This window comes from Hydra vulgaris, chromosome 08 (assembly GCF_038396675.1).
Source record: "Hydra vulgaris chromosome 08, alternate assembly HydraT2T_AEP".
NCBI lineage: Eukaryota > Metazoa > Cnidaria > Hydrozoa > Anthoathecata > Hydridae > Hydra > Hydra vulgaris.
Window position 1 is genome coordinate 43432944 of NC_088927.1, and position 12656 is coordinate 43445599.

At 30.1% G+C, this 12656-nt stretch overlaps 1 protein-coding gene and 1 long non-coding RNA gene across 3 annotated transcripts in view; one reads left to right on the plus strand and one right to left on the minus strand.

Annotated features, from left to right (window-relative positions):
* LOC136083868 (repetitive organellar protein-like) overlaps positions 1-12656 on the minus strand; it is a 140691-nt gene that overhangs the window by 46519 nt on the left and 81516 nt on the right. The gene's annotated exons all lie outside the window — the stretch shown is intronic.
* LOC136084324 (uncharacterized) lies at positions 8728-9394 on the plus strand. Its single transcript, XR_010640481.1, has 2 exons — positions 8728-8852; positions 9211-9394. It is a non-coding gene; the product is annotated as an uncharacterized LOC136084324 (long non-coding RNA).

A 12656-nucleotide genomic window follows, 5' to 3' on the forward strand; every position in this document is an offset into this window, starting at 1 on the left:
CATCGCTCTCAATGATGTTGAACTTCAATTCATCACTGAACAGGACAGGTCGCCATTTCGGCACATTCCAGTCAATATGAGATGTAGCAAACAGGAGTCTTTTCTTCTGGTTTTTTAGTGAAATCAGCGGTTTCTTTGCAGGGCGTCGAGAAAACAATCCGGCTTCAACAGCACGTCGTCTGACTGTTCGGTCCGATACAGGCAGCCTAATTGCTTTTTTATCTTGGCTGATGATATCCAGGGATCCTTCTTGACGGATCTGACGATCATAGATCCTCTCTAGAAGTGGTGGACCGCGGTCTTTCACCTTTTTTATCTGCTGCCAACATCCCCGTAGAACGATATATGGAACATAGTCTTGTTACGGTCCATTTTTTCACGCGATATTTATCACAAACACTTTTTTGTGACATTCCACTTACGTAATCGCCAATAATTTTCTTTCTTAGTTTTAACCCAAAAGTGTCGGGAGCCATTTTTGCACTTGAAGTCATACAAATAATAAAAATAAATAGTCACGCTTCTTAAGGCTTACCGTATTACATTTACCTTGTGATGATACAATAATGCTCTGTGGAACACATCGTCTTGGTTGGATGTGGACCGTATTGATGTAATGAAACACTTGTTGCATTTCACTTCTTGTATTGATGTTCTTCGATAAAACACTTTGATAAAACTCACTTCGATAAACTGTCTTGATAATACTGACTGATTGACTTCCATATACTGACTGATTTACATGTCGATTTACATGTCTCTTATATAGTAAAATGAACCTGTGTGAACCTGTTATGGAAGATTCTAGATGCTTCTTTTCGATGCTTTTGGAAGCTTCTGGATGCGTCTGAATGCTTCTGAATGTTTCTGGATATTTCTGGATGCTACTGAATGCTTCCAGATGCTTCTTCTGGTATTTTCTGGAAACTTCTGCATGCTTCTGGAAACTTCTTGATACTTCCTTTAATTATTAAAAAAACTTCCGTGACGTTGACACGGACCAGACTTAAGAAAATGAAACAAACCAAAAACGTTGCACTTGTTTTGTCCGCTGCAAAATGGCACTTGTCAACGAAATTCTGCCTGTGTGCTGTTACCTGTCAGCTGATTGCTCATGTTATGGCATGCTATGACTCCAGACTCCTGAACTGTTTGCTGTGGTAGTATAGTTCGTTTCGTTTTTAAGACAGTAAAATTAGGATTCTTTTTTGCATTGTTTGATGTTGGTTGCAAATGTTTTGTCCAATACTGTATATATATATATATATATATATATATATATATATATATATATATATATATATATATATATATATATATATATATATATATATATATATATATATTATATATATATATATATATATATATATATATACAGTAAAAATAACATCAAATATTTTATGTTTGTTATTCACAATAAATAAGCACAGATACTTAACTATATACTCAAACAACACTTATAATGAACCCACAATTTTTGCCGCAACTGGGTTTTTAAAATCTACTCAAGGACCATAGGCATAGAATAAAAATCTATTTAATAAACTTAAAACTTTTGAAATTTTATATAATTATAAAGCAAAATTGAAGTGCGCGACTTCTTCTGATAACATAGATGAGTTTTCTGGGTGGTAAAGGTAAGCTTTATTAATTTATTTAAATGTTGAACTTTTTCAATATAGTACTGCTTTGGTTGATTCATTTTAAATATCAATTTTGCTTTAGGCTATTAATTTAAGTTTGTTTTTTTTGTTTTTAAATTCATAGAAATTTACTTTTTTGATTGATAAGTTTTAATGAATGAGTTTTGTTGAAAGTTATATGTAGTACAAATTTGTTTTTATATATTTATTTATTACTATCTTTCTTATGAATTTGATATGCCATTTTTATTTAACGAGTTGTTTCATATTTTTAAATCAAATTTAATAAATATTGTTTTGATGATGTTAATGATATTTTTATAATCTTATACCTAATTCTTTTTTTCTTTTTCACTTTATTCATTCTTTTGTAACTTTTTGCATTATCTCCTCAAAAAGAAAGACTAATTTTATGTATATTGATAAAAACTATACATGACTTACGTAAGTTTTATTCTTTTACGGAACCGAATCTCGGAGCTTAGCAATAAGGCAAATTACGTCTTCTTCATGCCTTGGCCGTCTGTATTGATTTGGAAACTTTTGCTGTGTTTATATATTTATACAGCAAAACATGAATTGAAATAAATAGTATATTATTTGCTGCTTTACTTAAGAAACGCAATCTAATATCTTTATCTTTGCAGAAGCAGCTGCATATTGTAATATGATGTGCAACCACCCATTTGTTTATCAAAAGCCAAAATTTGATAAAAATATTAGTTAATTTAAAAACTATTATTTTATTATTCTAGAAGAATAAGTGATCTTTAACCAGTGTGAAATAACAGTTCTTGAGTAATCTAATATTTTTCTCAAACTTAGGCTTATGATTTGCATCAAGACAAGAGTATGCCACCAAAGCCAAGCGAGCACTAAGGTAAATAACCTGGTTCTAGACATATCTTATATTACCCACTTGCCAATGCAAAGTTTTTAATACCAAAACGTTTACTCTGATTTGTATTGACAATTTAAGGCTAAGCCGACCTTTCCACCGAAATATGATTCATCTATGGATATATCACGTCCTGGTTGTAACATAATTTTCCAGTGATTAAAAATGTACTACTGAATGAATTTAAATTTTATATTTTTTGTATAACTCTTGTCTACAAAACTGTTAATGTCTGCATAGTAAAGAAGTCTCTCTAGAAAAGATAATTTATTTTGTGATAATATACTTTTGAAACCTGGTGTTTTAAACAGCTTGCTTTTAGTATAGTATATAAGCAGTTTGGGCTTTTGAATAATACCAAAGTAGACTATCTCTGCAAAATAAAGGCTTATGTCATGAGATGTAAACATAGCTTTATAAACATAGCTTCAATATCAATAAATATGAATATGCGAGAGCTTCGTTGAAATATTTTCCCTCCAATCATTTGGTTAAAGTATATGTAAGTTTGATCAACAATGTACTCACAAAGTTTATTTGTAATAACATATTGAAATTATTCAAGAGGGCCTGAGCTTTTTATATCACTGGTAATTTTTTCTTTATAAATTAGATTAAATTGTCTCATTCCTTCTATGGAGGTTCTTTAAACCAATTTAACTCCTCATAGCAACTACCTTTTTTCTTTTTCAGAACAGGAGCTTTTCCCATTTCTTGATAACTTGCAAAATTGATGGTATATTCTCACTAAAGTTATCTACAACTGCAATGTTATCAGTCAAACATATTTCCTAAAACTTTAAAACTCCTTGGACAGAAATTGAACATTGTTGAGCAGCCATATTTTTAATTTTTTACAGTGCAAGTAGTGTTTATTAGATCCATAGAACATTAAAGAATCGTGAAATCGAGGTTTAAAGGGTGCATGACTAACTTCAAGGTGTTACAAACAATATAAGTAACATCTTATCTTAGTGCGTACATTTAACGCATAAAAAGGCTCTCCGTATTATTACGGCGTTTTGTCTTAAAGGGTTAAAAACTTATATTCTATTCCGTGTACCAATATATAAAGTATGACTTGTCACGTATTTTTCCGTTTGTTTGTTTATTTTTATTTTGCCGTTGAATAACCATTACAATTAAAAAATAGAAAAATAAAATAGTTAGCGTCGCAAAAAGAAAACATTGTAATATTTAACTCTGTGCACAAATACGTACACATTTACAATGCCGTAATATAATTGTATATTTTGCAAATTAATAATTAAAAAATGTAAAAGTAAATAAGTAGCAATTAGTTTAAGAACTATTGTAAAATCAATGTTTATGTAAAAAAAAATCTATAGAGACTTGTTATAAAAGTTGCAAGCATAAAACAATTTAATGTTACATCATAAAACTCTAAATTACAAATAAATATAAAACTAAAACTTACGCAACAACTCTATAAGTATGAAAATCTACTTTATATATTGAAAAAATATTGTGTAATAATCAGTTTAATTAAAGCTTAATGTACCATTCTTATGTTTCTTAGATAAAATAAACCTAGCACACCGAGTTGTTCTGAGAGTTTCCAGTCTCAATGGTTCCTGATACCTATACTTTTTTTGAGCATTTTTGCAAACTACTACGTAGCTTTTGACTTAAGTTTATTGACCAAATATTCATAGCATTTTAATAAGATCAGTAAACTAATAGTACGCCCATCTGTAAGAAATGAATTTTCAAATGTTGAGTAGTGAGTCTTTTCTTTCTAGTAGAAAATGCCAAAGATCTAGGATAAACCAATAGTTTCATCTTGCATCATTTATTTAATGCATTTTCTAAAACTTTACTTTTGAAAATACTACAGGTTCTTTGAAAAAGCGGAATAACCTAGATAAGTGAAATAGTAACTTTATATCATTAAGCCATCCTGCTGTTTTAGTCATCACTTTTTTACCTCTATTGAAATTCTTTTTAAGCTGCTCAAAGTTATTCACAAGTTTTGGGACAAACAGATATTCGATAAGGGGCGACATGTTGTTTCATTCAGGTATTTCAATCATTACTACACGAATCAATTTGATCAAAAATATGATGTTGATAAACTATAAAGATTTTGTAAAACGTATTCTTAACTGACTGATAATACCCATCTTTCTTCCAGTGTTCATATTTGTAGTGCCCGCTATGTTCATCTTTATACTCTTCCACAATTGTTATCAAGAATAGCTATTATTACATATACACATATATATACATTTATATATATATATATATATATATATATATATATATATATATATATATATATATCGGGCTCTGGCTCCGGCCGAAATCCGGCCATTTTAACAAATCCGGCCTGAATCCGGCTCCGGCAAAAAGTTTTGAAATCCGGACACATTTTAGCCGGATTTCTGAATTTTGGTCAGATATTTATTACATTTTTTTTGCTTTTATTTATACAAACCAAAGTTCTTTGAAATTCTATATTCCATGTACTCCATGTTTGTAAAGGTATCTGTATTTACATTTCTTTACAATTCCTATTCCCCTCTGAAGTTATCGATTCCATTCATTTCGACAATTAAAATTGGTAACTTCAGAGCAAAAAAATACAAAAATACATACTTAATTAAAAATTAAAGTATTTAAAGTATTTAATTAATAAAACTACCTTATTAACATAATATAATATTTTCTTTGATAATTTAAATAAAATTTATTTTTTATAAACAATCTTTAGAAGTAATTTGTTACTTTATTTTCGCTTTTTAATCAAATCATTCACGCTTATTCAAAATATCAAATCTTTAAAGTTGTTTATTTCAAACATAATTAAGAATATAGTATAAATAATTTTCTAACGTTTAGCTATATTTATGTTGAGATATTACATTCAACTACTTTGCAAAAATTGTATATTCATTCATAAGATTTGTTTTAACTTTTTTTAACTAGATGGCAGGCAAAGGAAAAAATGATAAAAGCAGCCTAGTTTGGGAATTCTTCAAATTAAAGGATAGCGACAGCTCAAAATGTCAGTGCTTGCTGTGTCCCAGTATCTGTCACGTGGTAAAGCTGGTGAACCTAAAAAGTTTTTAACTTCGTCTATGATAACACATCTTCGTTCAAAACATTATAAAGAATACAATGAAATGGAAATAAAAGTTGCTGGCTCACAGAAGAAAGCTGAAACTGTAGCACTGTCAAATGCTAAGCCTGGTGCAACTGCCGCAACCAGTAAAGCTATGGTTCAGTACACAATTCCAGAACAAGTTGCACTCATGAAAATATGGGATATTAACAACAGCTCATCAATTAGAATTCATTGTGCCATTGCTAAGATGATTATAACTGATATGGAACCGATTCAGGTTGTTCAGAAGACAGGCTTCGTTGAACTGATGAGAGTTTTAGAGAGGCGGTACACTGTTCCATCACGGAAATATTTTTCAGAGCGATTAATTCCTGAAATAAACGATGAAGTGTGTGCTCAACTATTGGTAATACTAGATCCAGCAACTTCTCCATTTCTGTCATATACCACTGATACATGGACATCAGGCAATACTGTGCAATCATTCATGGGTTTAACTGCCCACTGGCTAACAGAGCACTTTGAAAACATGAGCTTTGTGTTGGATTGTAAGCCATTCATTGGACATCATACTGCCACTGCACTGATGACTGTATTTCAGCAGATGCTTTACAAATGGAACATTGATGTTGGAGCCTGTCATGTCGTACTTCGCGATAATGCGGCAAACATATCGAAATGTTTCCGTGATGCCAACATAGATAGCCTTGGGTGCTTTGCACATACTATTCAGTTATGTGTACATGATGGCTTGCTCAACCAGCGGGCAGTGTCAGATATAATAAGTATTGCGAAGAAATTAGTTAGTCATTTTAAGCATTCTTTGTCTGCGACTGGTCGGTTCAATGAGCTGCAGGCAGAACTTTGTTTACCAGACCACCAGCTGATACAAGACGTGAGTACAAGGTGGAGTTCAACGTTTTACATGCTGCGCCGACTATGTGAACAACGTTGTGCATTAACTGTCTACTGTTCAGAAGTTGATGGAACTTATTGCCCAACTGCATATCAATGGTCTGTGGCGGAGAATGTAGTTTGTGTGCTGGCTCCGTTTGAAGAGGCTACTCATGAAGTTAGCTATGAAACAGCACATATATCACTGGTTATCCCTATTGTAACAGCTCTGCGGAACCTGTTGAAAAATGAAGACAATGATGCAGTTGTAAAGACTATGAAGTCAACACTACTAAGTCATTGGATGAGCGTTTTAAAGGCATTGAGGAGAAACCTCTTTGTACTGTGGCGACGTTGGTTGATCCACGATTTAAAACTAAATTCTTTTCATCACAAGCAACACTGACAGCTGCAAAGGCAGCGGTTCTGCTTGCATTCAATAAAGTTACAGTGCAGAGGGTATCGATGCAAGATGAAAGTCAATCTGGGCATGCTAAGCAGCAGATTAACAAAATTGAAGAAGTTCCAGCAAAAAAAATCCGGCTGGATAATTCTTCTACATCATCATCATTACTCTGGCGATGTATTGATGAAATTATTCAATCTACGTCAGCACCTGAACAACAATTGCCAACAAGCATTGAAACTCAGCTAAGCAAGTATCTGGTAGAACCAGAAATAAATAGACTCGCTAATCCACTACAGTGGTGGAGTATAAATATGCATAGATTGCCAGCTCTGGCGACAGTAACTCGCTTTTATTTGGGTGCACCGCCAACAAGTGTACCATCAAAACGTTTGTTCAGTGTTACTGGGCAGGTCCTAAATGATCACCGCAGCTCACTCCTTCCACATAATGCAGCTCGTCTAATATTTCTTAAGTACTATTCAAAACTGATCAAAGACTAAATACTATTTAGTCTTACGCATATAGAATAATTTAGTAAATAGAAAAAAATCGTTTATCAACTATTTTGTTCTGTTATATTGTTCTGTTATATTGTTTTATTTATATTGTTTGAAAGTTTTTCAATCTTTTTTATTAAACAAAATGAAGTTTAACAGAAAAAAGTTGTCACTTGGTATTGAAAATGGTCAACATTGTTTACCATTTCAAACATTGTTTGATTTACAGGATTTCGGCTCCTGTAATTTGCTTTCGAAATCCGGCTCCGGTTCCGGCCGAATTTGTCAATTTAAATCCGGCAAATCCGGCTCCGGCCGGATTTGGAAAAATTGATTTCGGTACAGCCCTAGTATATATATATATATATATATATATATATATATATATATATATATATATATATATATATATATATATATATATATATATATATATATATATATATATATATATATATATATATATATATATATATATATATATATATATATATATGTATGTATATATATATATATATATATATATATATATATATATATATATATATATATATATATATATATATATAAACATATATATATATATATATATATAATATTTAAATGGAACTGCTAAGAAAATGTAAAATTTTAAAGACAAATCTGGAAAAGTTTATTTTTGGTATAAGAGGAGCCCATTTGCAATACACCAAGTATATTGATTTTGATAATTAAAATAAAAACTGAACTAATAATTGTTGCGCATTAAAAAACATTAATTATTTCTTCGTCTATTTTATAAAAAAAACTTTTAATTTGTCTTACATTTAAATTCATGATAGATTTCAGTATATATAATGTGAGAATATTTTAAAATTGAGCACTATTTTTGATAAAATCTTTAAATGATACGTTAGATGTTTGTTTTTTTGTGTTTTACAAATCTGATTATAAAAATAAATGGTTTATTGGTTTCACGGGTAAAATAAAGTTTTTGTATTATAAATAACAAAAAGTAGTCTTTTATTTTTGTTAATATATAATTACTTATTAATTACTTAACCCGTTATCAATCTATGCCGCAGTATTACGCAAACTAAAAGTGGTTTCCAAATGTCCATGCCATAACATTGCGCACACTAAAAGTAGTTCCCAAATGTCCATGCCGTAAGAAAGTTTTTTCAGTGCAAAAATAATTACCAAAATGTAAATATTTACTCACTAAACGATAGAAAATTATTCATTTGATGTATCAATAATGAAAAGTATATTTGGTGAATGATTATTGAAAATGATAATAAAAGATTAATGCTCAAGGAGGGTGTGCGGTATGTTACAGACAAATAATTCAAAAAGATTGAAGATGTAAATGTTTAGAATGTAATGTACGACTTTGTGCAGCTCCATGCTTTTCTAATTGTCATACAAAATGTGAGTATTAGTGAGTATGTTTTTAAATTTTGTGTTTATGTAGTATAATTTGTATACTCTTAAACTTTAATAATGACATTTTGTAATGTATAATAATGTTAAAAATAGTAAAAAAACTTGTTTTATTCTATTAGTAAAAAAACACGATGGTTTTAAAAACACGGGACATTTAGAGACCACTTCGAAAAAAAGCTGGACTAATAGCGACTGTATTTTAAAAAATATACGTTACTGTTAAAGGGTTAATACATAATAATAGTCCAGTTAGCCTATACATACGTAGAAGCTAACTTTATTGAATCTTTCTTATATTCTTTATTGTATGTTCTATAAATCGTATTTATATATACTCTTTTTTTATTTCGCAGAGACAATGCCCAAGTATGCCAAAAATGATCAAGAAAACTGCGTTGGAGATATCCTGAAAAAAGTGTCGGATAGAAAAGTTGTTGATGACCGTGAAAAACTAAGCACAATGACAGTTTTTATGATATTTTTTAGATCTGGAATTTGAAATATGTTTTAATTTGGTGTATACATTTAATTTTGTGTTTTAATTTTTTTAAATGATAAGGCACACGGGTTCACAACCGGCAATGTCGTATTTCAGACGTTCCAATGACGTCTTTTTCAGGTCTTTCAATGTACAAATCTCAAGCTTTTCTTTTTAGTTCAGGAAAAACTTTCAAAGACGTCGTTTTTGCGTCCTTTGTGAACGATCTTACCTCAATTACACCTTGAGGGATAGGCGCTTGTATTGTATACCAAGAAAACGTCTAAAAGGTGCCCTTTTTGTGTCCTTTTTGCACCAAATGATTTTAAAATAAATTTGGACTAATAGGACTCAAAAATAACGTTTTTTAAACATCCCAGAATGACGTTTTTTGAACGTACAAATTTTTTTATCCGCCCATTTTGACTTAAATAATATTCAATAGTTAATTTTATTTATTTTAACATCAGTGTAATTGCCATACTTTCGTTTGTAATATCAATGTTTTCGGTTCCATTAAAAAGTTTATCAAGTTAATAATATAACAAAGTAGACATAGATAACATATTAGAAAATATTAGGATATGAAATTATGTTAGGAATTGATTTGAGAAACGATTATTATAATTTATTTATAAACTTATTATTTATATTTTTAGAACATGTGACTAAGTCTTACCAACATGCACTGCATGTTGCTAAAACTTTTCCAGATTTAGTAAAAATAATGAACCATGCAGTTTGTTTTAAATCTAAGTTACATAACAAGTACTGCAAGAAGTAATTATTACCCATATGGCATATCAAATAGTTATTTTAGTTTTCTGAAGTTGATAATAATATCATGAAAAAGTTTTTTTATGATATTTTCAAATTATCATTTTGATTATTGAGCATATTTGGATATCATGGGCAAAGAAAAACAATCAGAAAGTCTTAATCTGAGACCATTTTTAAGTGAACTTAATTTCAACTAATTTATAAACTTAATCTATAAATAGTTCATTTAAAAATGTGTAATCTAAAGGTTTACAAAAACTGAAGAACTCTAGTTTCTAAAGATTAAGCTGTATTATTTTTTGAAAAGATAAACTTTGTAAAACAGTTACATCCATCTTGAACAGAATTGTTTTTTGAAACATTGTAATACTGTTGTAACGCTCAATGTAAAATATATATTGTGGTATAATATATATTGTATAAACAGCATATAATAAATATTGTATACTACAACATGGGTAATAATGTACAAAAATAACAATTTTGTTCAAGACGGATGTAATTGTTGTACAAAGTTTTTACTTTGTTTAACTTTGAGGTTGGTAAACTGGTAATTTTATGTTGAACAAAATAAAGGAAAAAAGTATGGTAAGCAAAAAAGCAATCATGAAATAAGTTTTATTTTTTTAAAAATATGATATATTAGTAAATAAATAGCATTAGAGACTTTTCACTATTTTACCAAATCACAAGTAATGAAAGTAGTGAAAGGGCCTCTAGCAGTATTTATCATTTATTTAATGCAAGACTATATACATACATGTATGTATGTATATAGTCTTGCATGGTACTCGAAAAGTTTCTTCCATAAATTGTAAATTTAAAGAAAGAGCTAATAAACCAGACCAAAGATTGATGCAGCAGCACTTCGTTCCGATTCAGGCCATAATATAGTCGATGTAGCAGCATTGCGGATGTTTTAAAAAAATACTTTAAAAAAAAAAAAAAAATACTATTAATTTAAAAAAGCTTTCTAGTCATTATTATTGCGGTTTTTTAAAAAACGACAAAACCTAATGCACTTCCGTATGATTTTAATTATTTTAACTTTTCGACGACAATTAAACGTAGCTTAATTGTCGAGGGAGCAAAATTGTTTTTAAAGGAGACTTACCATGGTTTCTTTTATTTTGAGTTTAGGTGTTAGTAAAACCCCTCTAAAATTTCAGACTCATAGCTACACTGCTAAGCCTTGCAGTTTAGGATAGAAGGTCACTTTTTTTTATAAAATAAGGCGCCGGGGTGATCAGGGGCTTAAAAGTAAGATTTGAAAACTTTTGAAAAAATACCATGGTAATTTAAATTATGTCTTTAGGTGTTAGTAAGACCCATGACAAATTTCAAACTCAAAGGGACACTGCTAAGCTCTCCACTTTGGACTTTTAGAAAACTGACGTACCAAAAACTAGTTTTCTTCAAAACGGTTTTTTATATATAACGGCAACTTATGTGTACTGCTAATGACAGATGTATTTAGTATGCTTATCATTTTTTAGAATTTGTTATGTTTTGCTGGAAGTATTAAAAAAATGTTGAAAAGAGAAGTGTTTTTCTTAGGAGGAAGAAAAGAGGTGTTAGCTAATACTAAACTTTCAACTAATAGAAGTGTTTTAAAGTATTATCATAACAGGTTTCTGATAAAGCACGAGCAAAATTTAAATTTCTTATCCTTTGATGTTTGTTCATGTTCCCTAGATAATAAATTTCAAGCAAGCTGCACAAAAGAAACTGTATGCCTCAACGAAAAGTATTTTTGTGTTCTTAATCAAGTAAAGAAAATCTTGTTGAAAGCAGGGACTCCTTTCCTCATCCAATATCAAGCAATTAGGTACCTAATTAATAATTTTATTATGAATATAAAATGATATATCAATTAAGCAGCTTATATATATGTAAAGAGGTTAGTGGACCCATCTGAATATATAGATTTACTTATTTAGGACAAAAATATTGGCTTTAGAAGCTAAAAGAAAGAAACTGGAAAAATCTAAGCATCACATAGGTGCGAAGCAATTAAAAGGAGGGAGGAGTTTACAAAAAAGTTTGATAAATTGTTTGATATTGCTCGTAAGGATTGTGATGAGCAAGTTCTAAAATATGGCAGCAAGGATATTAAAGCACAACCAGAAGATCTAATTTTTCTGCAAGATCAGAGAGGATCAAGAGTGCAAACTATTTCTTGCAAAGATACTAAGTTCAAAGCAGGATATAATGGGCTTCAAAAGAGAAAAGTAATAGAAGGAGGAAGGAGAAAAGAAGAGGTCCAGAAAAAAAAAGAGAGGTTGTAAAAGATAAGCTGTATTAATGCTGATAACAATTTTTAACACGCTAATCTAACTGAGGAAATAAATGAAGATTTTGTTATTCCTGGAAAAAAAAGCAGAGGTTCTGATTTTATACCTCTTCTTATTCCAAAATGATTTGGGAAGGGCATAGGAATTACTTTGTCAAGGTTTGGAACCTCTTCAACTGGAGCAGTAGCAACACTGGCTACTATCATAAATAATAGCGGAGGTAGTATTGATGACTTCTCAATATCAC